Source organism: Pogona vitticeps, chromosome 9, assembly GCF_051106095.1.
Source record: "Pogona vitticeps strain Pit_001003342236 chromosome 9, PviZW2.1, whole genome shotgun sequence".
Taxonomy (NCBI): domain Eukaryota; kingdom Metazoa; phylum Chordata; class Lepidosauria; order Squamata; family Agamidae; genus Pogona; species Pogona vitticeps.
The window spans coordinates 25,590,363-25,597,541 of NC_135791.1; the positions used below are offsets into that span (position 1 = coordinate 25,590,363).

Here is a 7,179-nt window from a genome sequence, read left to right on the forward strand (position 1 = left end):
ATGCGTAGATTTCCAGCGCATGATCAGAAGCTGCCGGTGAAGCTCGAAAGGAACGCTTTGCTGGTCCTCATTTGCCATCAGTTGCATCATGGAATACATGGGGAAAGGCGTTGCTGATTCTCCTCGCTTTCTTTATGTGTCCTTATCAAAAGGCACGATGAAATGGAGATGAAAAGCAATTAAGCTTGTTTCTCCCTTTCCATCCATGCCAGGAAAAATTGCACATGCTGATCTGACGTGAAAAAAAAAAGCTGCTAAAGACACAGGCGCAAGACCAGCAAAAAGACGTTGGCAACCTTGAAAAATAAATCAGCCCGCTGCCGTTTTGGAGGAAATAGTGAGAGAAGAGGGTGGCAATACGTAAAAGGATTAACATCTCATGATTAGGTGGGGGAAAGAGTAATGGAGGACAATTAAAATTGAATTTCGAACAAGGAGGGACAGAAATTATATCATAATTCTCATGCCTGTCTGATTGGCTTATAAAGGGATCGTCACAGTGTGGAGTTTGGGTTTACCCTGAGAAGCAACACCGTTCTCTTGAGATTTCTCTGAAATTCTGCCAACCTAAACAGGAATGAATTATTATTATTATTATTATTATTATTATTATTATTATTATTATTATTATTATTATTATTATTATTATTATTATTATTATTATTAAAGCTCTGGTTTGAACTTAGACAAAAGCAGCCAGAACGAGGAGGCTGATCTCAGTGGAGGACAGAAAGAATAACCACGGGTAAAAAGAACAAACAGAAAACTGGAAGAGGCGAGAAGATCAAAACAGAGAGAGCGATTAGATGAGGAGTGGGGGGAACTCATCAAGGGAGGGTTTGGGAGAAAATATAAATGCAGGAGAATGAGTAACTGGGTGGCCAGAGGAGGGAGATCAGAGAGATCATAATGTTTCAGAGCCCTTGACATAAAAAAATAGGGTGTAAGGGTTAAGAGAGAAAATTGTCAAGTCTTTTGACACACGTCTGCCCCTGAACCTCAGCCCTCACACCTGTGGGGATGAATCCCTGACACTGCATCCTTCAGCTCCTTAAATGGATCACTAACCAATGCTTAGAAGAGATTTTAATCAGAATTATCTTAAAGATGTGGTTTTTTTTCTTGTCTTGTTTTCTGCAAAGATGGGCGTAGTTCTGGCTTGCCAGTTGCCCGTATCCTACAAGGTGAGAAAGGCATGAGAAGATGCATCACGGGTCTTATTTAGAGGGGGTTGAGCCACTTTGTTAAGCTAGACCAAGACAGTAGGAATAAAATGTTCCTAAACCAGACGACCGATCTCAGGCCCCTGCTATTTTCTGCTCCCTAGGTTTGCAGAGGCACCCTCCAGGTTCAGAGTCGGTGGAGCAAGTGAGATGGCACCTCCAGACTAGAGGTAGGGCATGTTCCTGTTGGTAACTACAGCTTCGAGCATCTACCAGTGACAGTCTACCAGAATTGGGGGGTAATGGGAGTTGTGATCTGCAAAACCAGGCTCTGATTGGTCACACCAACTGGTTTTAAAATCACAGAAACTCACTTAGGAGCTCTGCTTCTCTTTCATCTTTCTCCTCCTTTCTCTTTCCTGGATAACTCAACCATTTGAGTATCAGTTTGGAAGTTCGATTCCCCACTGGGGCTGGACTGGATGACCCCTGGGATCCCTTCCAGCTCTGCAGTTCTGAGTATTACAACATTTATTTCCTTTATTTACACATTTGCATTCCACATTTTTTTAAATAAATCACTGCTGAGCTTGTAAATGGTTCTAAAAGCAAGAACAAAACACAGCGAAAAAGATGGAAACGTAAAAAATAAAGAGTGTAGCAAAGAAACAGCACCAAACAAGCGAGTCAACAGGCACAGAAATTAATCTGGAATTAGAAATAAATAGATCTCTTCCACCTTTATTTGAAGTAAAAAGGGGAGTTGAAGTATATAAAATAAACAATCGGACAGAAAAGAAAAGCAGCTAGGTGAAAGGCTGTGCCTTCCGCCTTCGTAAACTGTTTTTGAAACCATTATAGGTAAAAGCAAAATAGAAATAAAAAGGGGAAAAAAAGAGACAAAAACTTTTCTATTTTGCTTTTACCTATAATACTTTGGAAACCACTCTTTGCTTCCCTTTGACCGTCTGATGTTAAATAGGATGTTATTTAATCAGTACTTCTTTAGCTCTCCAAGGGAACATCAGTTTTCACAGAATTTAACTCCATTTATGAACATTTTTTGCACAATACTAAATACCAGTTAGTGACCTGCTTTTGTGGGTTTGAAGACAGGTGGCACCTTCTCAGCCCAATTCATTTTTTCTTTGGTTCTGCTCCTGTTCCCTTGCTGAGAAAGTCTATTTATCCAGTGTGTATCCACACAACTGCACTGAGTTCCTGTCCCCATTTTTAGCAGCTTAACAGGTTTAATGAGCCGTTGGGCTGATAAATGCTTGTCTCAATAGTTTTGATACTTCCCTCCGCCCCCCCCCCATCAGGCAAATCTCCAGATAAGAGATTTATAAGCTTTTCTGATGTAAAAGTAAACAATGTTTTTGAATAAACAAAAATATATAAACAATTACAACATTCAGTGACGTTTGCTTGCTGACCTTCCCTATGTAATGAGCTAATACGTTCTTCCCATTGAGGGTTGCCAACTTTTCTTCTGCCTGCGGTCCTGTGCCTTTAAAGCACAGGAAACCCAGAGAGAGCAAAAACACTGTGAGATGCTGGAGAAAATTATAAATATATGAGAGCATAAGATCTCCTATAATATACCATCCACCCCTCTGTTGCAAATTCCAAGTCCAGAGTTGGGGAAAAATTGTGTGTGTGTGTGTGATTTACAAGTCTCAGAACCCTCCAGCTTCCTGGTCAGGGTGTTTCTGGAAGCTGTCATTTTAAAGAAGTAACTTTTCCAAGTTTCTTGCCCAGATCTCTTAAACACTTTATGTAGTTCTTGCTGCCGCGAGGCCATCCTAGTTGGCGTTGAGAAATCTCTCACTGGCTTTCCTGGATCTCTTGCCATGAGCAATCTGAAATAAACCTCTATGGGGTGCTTCGCCCTCCACCCTGCCTGCCTGCTTCCTCTGCTGGAGCCAGGCAACAATTTTCTCTCTCTCTCCCTCTCAGCTGCCCCGGCCTTTTGTCTACCTCTTTCCACGGAGTATGCAGGTGCTTTTGTATGCACACTGCCGTTTATCAGATCCAATTTTTATAAACATCAGAGGACGGAAGCAGCAAAGAGCGAGCCGGACGGCTCCGCTTGCATGAGATGGATCTTTGGGGACCGACAGATCTGCCTTTTCTGGCCCTCGTCTTTCAGGGCTGCCCTTTGCGTAGGGAGTGATACCTGCAGGTGAGAAAGCAATATTCCTTTTCTTGGCTTCCCTAGTTTAGAAGATTCCCCCTTGCCATTTTTTGTTTCTTTCCAAAACTTTAATTGGCCAGACTCAAAGAAAGGTGGCACCCAGGACTTGGAGAAGTTACTTTTGGGGGGAGTGCAGCGCCCAGAAGTCTCACCCAGAATGGCCAGGAGTTTCTGGGGGTTGTAGATCAGAATGGGGAAAAAAGTCCCCCCCCCCCCCCCAGTTTCCTAAGCTTTGGGTTGCATTTTACCCACTGCCTCTGCTTTGGAGAGCAATATCTGCTGCCAGCTCCCCCTACTCCCCAGCCCTTTGCACCTTTGAGGCTTTTTGGCTCCCCACACGGACAAAAGCAGAAATGAACGGCGCAGAATGGCGTTGGCTGGTCTCGAACACAAGATCATCACTTGTGAAAGCACCTAGGGAGTGGCTAGCAAAATCGTTGACAAAGGAAAGAATGATTGAAATGGAGTAGCGGAGAGTATGACTGAAGGAGAGGGGAGGAGGTGTGAAACAGGCATTTAAGTTTGTTAAAGAAAGCAGGCTTTGGGCATCTGCCAGTCAGACCCACCGTTATAGGGCTAGACAGAGAAACAGAGGTGGTCTAAGGCAGTTTTCTTCCAGATAGGGTTTACTCTGCAGTTCTTTGGAAGCTTGTCTGGGGCAAAAAAACTGCAGTCCAAAGCCCTTTTATCAACAGGCTGTCAGTTTCTGCAGACAAGATTTTCCTAGCATGGATTCAGGATGCTTGAAATGTGGAAATGAGATACAGAAAGCTGACAAAAACTAGGCGAGCTGCCATCCAGGTGAAATACAGCAGCACCTGTTTAGAGATCTTGAGAGAGGTCAGAGAATTTCCACCCTTTCCTTTCTTGTTCCACAGATGGATGGCCTTCCTCAGCAGGTAAGGAGGGCTGATGAGCCAGCCACCTGCGGATGCTCACGGGGGACAAGAAGGCCACCCTCCCAGGATGGATGTCCTTGTGAATTCTTCCTCGGACCAGCAGTGCTTCCAGACCCCGAAGGCCACGTACTCCCTGGTTCTGGACGTCCCCTATTTTCTGTGCGAGAGCCTGACCTCATTGCTGTCCATTGTGGGGAATCTCTTCATCTGCGCCGTCATCCTGCAGAGCAGGGAGCTGCGCGTCATCACTGCCAATTACTTCTTGGTCTCCCTGGCCGTAGCGGACTTTTTCGTAGGGGCGGTGGTCATCCCCTGTGCCCAGGTGACCGACGTGGGCTTGCCCCGGTACAGGCCACAGCTGTGCCTCCTAATGCTGTGTACGTTGCTGGTGTTCACTCAAGCCTCGGTCTTCGGCTTGCTGGCTGTCGCCGTGGAGAGGTACGTCTCCATCTTGAAGCCTTTCCAGTACAGAGCCTTGTTGAGCCCTCGCAACGCGCTCTTGGTTATCTTGGCCTGCTGGGTGCTGGCTTTTGTGAGCGGCCTTCTGCCCTTCATGGGGTGGCACGGCCCCTTTCCAGCCAGCGGGGAATGCCTCTTCAAGAGCATCATCCAAAACTCGTACATGGTCTACTTCAATTTCATCGCGTGCATGCTGGTGCCGTTGTCGATCATGATGGTGCTGTACGGGCGGATCTTTCTGGAGGTCAGACGCCAGATTCGCAAGGTGGCCGAAGGGGAGGTAGACCTCAGCGCTCATGAGAGACGCCGGATCATTATCCGGAAGGAGCTGCAGACGGCCACCTCCCTCTTCATCCTCATCTTCTTCTTCACTGTCTGTTGGCTCCCGGTTCACATCCTGAACACCGTCGCCCTCGTTTGTCCCTCCTGCTGCATTCCGAATCTGCTCGGCTTGACGACCGTCATTCTCTCCCACGCCAACTCCGCCATTAACCCCGTGGTGTACGTCTTCCGCATGAGATCCTTCCGGAAGGCCTTTGAAGGAGCCCTCTCTCGCATCTGCTACTCCTCCACCGCGGGCACGTTTCCTGGGTCTGAGGCCATGCCCTCCGCCATATTGGAGGAGCCACCCCTTAGGAACACTGCTCTGCCGGGAAAATAAATTCGGAGTTTGTGGTCAATCAGTGTCTCCGGGGAAAAGATTTCAGACCCAGCAGGACTTACTGAAGCCCTCATGGGGAAGTTCTCCCTGAAGGAGCATCAGCAAATACTGATCAGTATTTGGTTGAAGGAGACCACCACAGAGTATTGGGGTCCCCAAGTGAGGCTGGGAAGGAAGGGTGCCTCAAGACTCTTGAAAGACAACACTGGGATAGATGGAACAATGGCTCAGTAGAAGGCGCCTGCTTGAGTTCCTGAGGCCAACGTCTTGATCAACCATTGTGGTAGGATCCAAACAGGCAGTCCAGTCTTAGCAAAAAGAAAAACAAAAACGGACTCCTTCAGCAAACCTGCACTTTCCCCTATCCTCACATACGTTCTTCTGCTGCTTCGGGTGAGGAACCTATGGCTAAATGGCGCATGGATGCTGCTCCTCACGGTACATCCCTACACGCTGGGGAACCTGGATGTTTCTTTCCCATCTAAGATTACCACAGTCATTGCTTCCACCTTTTCAAGCCTTATCTTTCCACTCTCAGGACTAGAAACTTGCTCCTGTAATGAAAGCAGAAGTTGAGATTCTCGAGGAATGAAACTCTCCATCCGGTGCCACCTCGTTTGGGTCGCCTCCTCCATGTCCCCATGCCTACTGTCTAACGTGCATCATTTGTTTCAACCAGTTTGGGATGTGTATCACTTAATGAAGTCGGCCATCGTCTAACAAGGCGGCCACGACTCTGTGCTATGGAATCCTGGGATCCATAGTTTACTGAGGTACGGAAGGCTCTACTGCTGTCTAGCAAAGAACTGTAAGTCCTCCCCGTAACTACAGATAGTCCATAGCAGTTAAATTGGGATCAAAGTGCAGCAGTTCTGTAGCACAAATGTACTCGAGCTGCTGTAATTTTTGTAAAACAGATTAAGTGTTTGGAAATCTCCAGGACAGGCCCCTATGGACACGTGGAGCATTATTATGATTATCTTTGTCTCTTCTTTTAAGAATCATAGTGTGGCTAAGGAACCATGCTGGAGGATTCTGGGAATTGCAGTCTCAAAAGATTAGGTTTTGATACTTTTTTTCTCTTGTACTACTTTTGGGAACTGCCTTCTCCTGTGATTTGTCCTCAGTAGTTAATGTTGGGAGGTCGAAGCCTGTCCTGGAGGGTTTCGTTTAATGATCAGGATAAGGAGGTTCCAGAAGGCCATAGCTCTAGAAATGCATCTCTCTCTTTCTGTCCCCTCCTCTCTGTTGATAAACTCTTCTTATACTGTATCTTAAATGGTAATGTTTCTATATTTTGGGTTATGGTGAATGTCAGAAGTGGGAGCTGCAACAAAATGTTGGAGGATGGGCTGTTGCCCTTCAGAGCAATTAGGACTTTTTCTAAATATTTCTCTTGTGAAAATCCAGTAAAATAAATCTTGGGATTCTCTCAAGCGCAGAGCGCCTCTCTCTTGTGTCACGGTGATGCCATGTGGGCTACATAAAGATGAGAGCTTAGAAAAGTTGTTTTTCAGACTGCAGCTCCAGAATATCTCAACTGTGCTGGCTGGAGGATTCTGGGCAATGTACATAGAACATTCCCCTGCAAGCTTTAATAAAAAAAAATATTCCACGTGCAAAGAGGGCGTCTGCTAGGAGCTGCTGGATAGCTCAGTGGTTTAAGTCTCAGGCTGTGGAGCCAGAGGTTGGGAGTTCAGTCCCCCCTTGGTGCCTCCTGGACAGGGGCTGCACTCAATGATCCAGAGGGCCTCCCTTCCAGCTCTGCCATTCTAAGGCAATGATGATGATGATCATACA

General features: G+C 46.3%; 1 pseudogene across 3 annotated transcripts; it reads left to right on the top strand.

The window, feature by feature from the left end:
- Positions 1 to 25: 25 nt before the first annotated feature.
- LOC110075763 (adenosine receptor A1 pseudogene) lies at positions 26 to 6,815 on the top strand (annotated as a pseudogene). Of its 3 annotated transcripts, none has more exons than XR_013538391.1 (3): positions 26 to 1,184; positions 1,328 to 1,393; positions 4,239 to 6,815. The product of XR_013538391.1 is annotated as an adenosine receptor A1 pseudogene, transcript variant X2 (transcript). The 3 variants fall into 3 exon arrangements; XR_013538392.1 differs by having other exon boundaries at positions 26 to 387; XR_013538390.1 differs by lacking the exons at positions 26 to 1,184; positions 1,328 to 1,393 and adding an exon at positions 1,423 to 3,348.
- The last annotated feature ends 364 nt before the right edge of the window (positions 6,816 to 7,179 follow it).